At 31.9% G+C, this 3,305-nt stretch overlaps 1 non-coding gene across 1 annotated transcript; it reads left to right on the top strand.

The window, feature by feature from the left end:
* The first annotated feature begins 358 nt into the window (after positions 1-358).
* On the top strand, positions 359-465 carry LOC121225587 (small nucleolar RNA R71). Its single transcript, XR_005923449.1, has one exon. It is a non-coding gene; the product is annotated as a small nucleolar RNA R71 (small nucleolar RNA).
* Positions 466-3,305: the final 2,840 nt, after the last annotated feature.

Raw genomic sequence — 3,305 nt, 5'->3', positions numbered from 1 at the left:
CACTGACTTAGGATTTGATGGACAATTCTCAAAAGAATGACCTTCCCCATAGTGCACACAAGAAACTACTTCAAACAGACTTAGTGGCTGAGCTGTAAAATTATTAGCACTATTAACGGTAAACTATTTTAACATAGAGGAAATAGACGATACCTGAGCTGATAATGAAGTGATGGCATCAACTTCATGAACTCTTATTACACGTCTTCCTGAAGTTGTTCGATTTGTTGACTATTGATAATTATTACTCACGATCCTCTCAATGATCTCATAAGCCTCATTATAAGATTTAGAAAAACTTGTACCATTCGTAGAAGCATCTACCATCAATATTGTATGTGCATTGATACAATGACGAATCCCATGATGAGTACACTTACGAAGTAACTCCTTGAATTGCTCCCAAGCCTCATATAAAGACTCATCATCCAATTGTTGGAAATTTGTGATCTCAGTCCTCAACTTAGCATTTTTGCTATGCGGTAAATACTTAACCAAAAATCTTTCTACTAATTCTTGTCATGTAGATATGGAACTTGGTGGCAATGAATTGAGCCATGCTCGTGCTCGATCTTGCAATGACTACGAAAATAACTTCAACCTCAGGGCATCTTCAGTCATACCGGCTATCTTGAATGAATTATTCACCTCCATAAACCATCAAAGGTGGATATGTGGATTTTCGTAGGCATACCATTGAATTGGCCCACCATTTGGAGCATTTGAAACATCATTGGTTTCAATTCAGATTGGGTTGCCTCAATATCTAGCCTTCTAATTCCTAGATTTAACTCACTGAAAAGTGGCACCACATATTATCTGATGCATCGATCCTTAACATCAACAATAAGGATGGGATTTCGTACATGATCGGCTTCATTACCTTGGTCTTAATTCTGATTTCCAAGGTCCATCTCGACTTGTCCTTGAGTTGTTCGTTCACGTCTTCTTTGTCAGAAAGTTCGCTCAATTTTAGGGTCTACAGGGAGTAAATCAATAATCTGATCTATGCTCATAAACAGCTGAAAAGAAAATCACAAAATAAAAAAGAAAAAGTTAGTAATGTTAGAAATAAACCAAATTGGAAGTAAATAATTTCACAAAAAAAAGACTATGGCAACAGTTAACAATCTTGACAACGGGGCCTAAAACTTGTAACGCGTAGGTTTGTGCAAGTGTACACAATTGTTATCTACTAATAAGTAAGTATCGAGTTATCGCCTCCACAGGGATTGTATTTGTGTTAAGTCACCTAATTTGTAAAACAATATTAACAATTTGGTAAATAAAAACACAATATAGTTGAGAAGTGATTATTAAAATATATTAAACTAAATGCAATGATCCCTAATGCAAATTATCCTAAGTATGCAAACTATATGAATGAAATAGATTTTAGCAAAATTAAACACAATTTGCAAAAATTTTAACATAAATAAACTAGGACAATTACTTTATTTAAACTCAACTTATTATCAACATGCTTAATAACATTCGAAAAAAATTCCATGGCAACTCGATCTTTCATGAGTTTGGAAACCATATTAGGTCCTTTCGAAATCCTTTACTTAGTAAATACACATTTTGCTGATCCTTATTTACTAAGGGTTTCTTAGCATTCGTGTGAGGTAACAGGGACATGTTAGGTGTGAAATAGTTTAATCACACAAATCTAAAAACTATGCAAATAATAGAGCTAGGTTAGAGTTGTTATGCCACCTGCAATTTAATCGGGTTAGGATCTAAATTGAGCATGCGCATTTCAATTATACGTCCATTAGCCGTCATCTGGTTAGGATCCCTCAGCTAATTCAAGTGCATTTCAATCACGTATGAACGAAATGCAGACTTTATTTTAATTGAAAACATGATCGATTGAGGCACAAACATTATAAGCATGAATCAAATAAATATTATTTAATCAAAATAATCATCCTAGCTTAAATAAAATTAAGCTAACAAACAATAACTAAGAACACATAGCAAACATTTTCAGATTAAATTAAAGAAAGGAAAGATTAAACCCAGATCAAAGTGGCTGTCACCCAAGACTCTAACCGATGAGGCTAATTTGCTTCCTTCGCTTTGCTCCTTTGCTAATGGCTCTCCAAGGTGGTCGACCAACGGCTCTTTAAAAGGCTTAATTGTTAAAATCTCTATGAAGAGATGATGCTAGGCGTGGGGAATGTAAAAGGCTAAGAGAATTTGGATAGAAGAGAGAATGATGAATGATGAGGGATGATTAATGAGGGAATGAAGGGGTCATATTTATAGGGGAAGAGAGGAGGAAATTTTGCTAAAAATAGGAGGTTTCATCTCTTCAAGCATCTTAAAGGGGTGGTCGGCCATGAATTGAGGAAATTGAGCTGATTTTTGCTCAATTTAAGTGCCACAACAACTCAGGACTAAGACTCGGTCAAGTGCAAATCTTCAGGCAAATCTCTAATTTCTTCAACATTGCAAGGACCTTGTGCAATTAATTCAAAAAGTGGTTTATGTGGACAGCCAAATGTAGCCAAAAATTTGGTTGACTTTGTCTCCAATTTGGACAGTTTTGTAATCCAACAAAGCTATCAGACCTGTCCAAAATAAATCAATAAATTAGAGGACCAAAGAATAAAATTTATTCTATTTAATTAATTAATTAAAACCCAAATTATTAATGAAATATTTTAAGATGAATTATTAAATATAATTTTATATTTTATTATTTAATTTAATCATGCACGACCACTTTATGTCTTAAAAATATAATATTCAAATTAATATAAAATAAGCCATTTATTGCATGAAAACTATATAATAAAGCATAAAATCACATTTTAATAATTTCTATGTCCTAATTTTATATTTTCACATATTTCATTAATTTATTAAACAATTACTTAGTTTTAACAACGAATTTAAGTAAAAAGGTGATAAATGCATAGGAAAAATCCTATATATTTTTCAGTTTACACTTGTTCGAATGTATAAAGGAGTTTTAAGCTTTCTTATTTTCTAAACAAAGATGGACGGTGAGAAAATAAAGAAGACGATGATGTTCTCATCTTTTTCCCTTTAGTTTGATATTTATAGCGTGATTAATATTATTTAATCTTATTTAATTAACTTAATTATGATTTAATTATAATAATATAACATTAATTAAATTAAATGGGAACATCATCATCGTCCATTAACTGTAAGAAAACAATGATTTAATAATCATTTTAGTTCTTTGGATAATTTCTATCTAGGTTCCCAAGCATTTTCTAAATTAAAACTCAATTGCAATTGAAATTTTACAATTTAGTCCTTGAGTT

This window comes from Gossypium hirsutum, chromosome A03, assembly GCF_007990345.1.
Source record: "Gossypium hirsutum isolate 1008001.06 chromosome A03, Gossypium_hirsutum_v2.1, whole genome shotgun sequence".
Taxonomy (NCBI): Eukaryota; Viridiplantae; Streptophyta; class Magnoliopsida; order Malvales; family Malvaceae; genus Gossypium; species Gossypium hirsutum.
The sequence above is the reverse complement of the archived record's forward strand: the minus strand, read 5'-3'. Positions and strand labels throughout refer to the sequence as shown.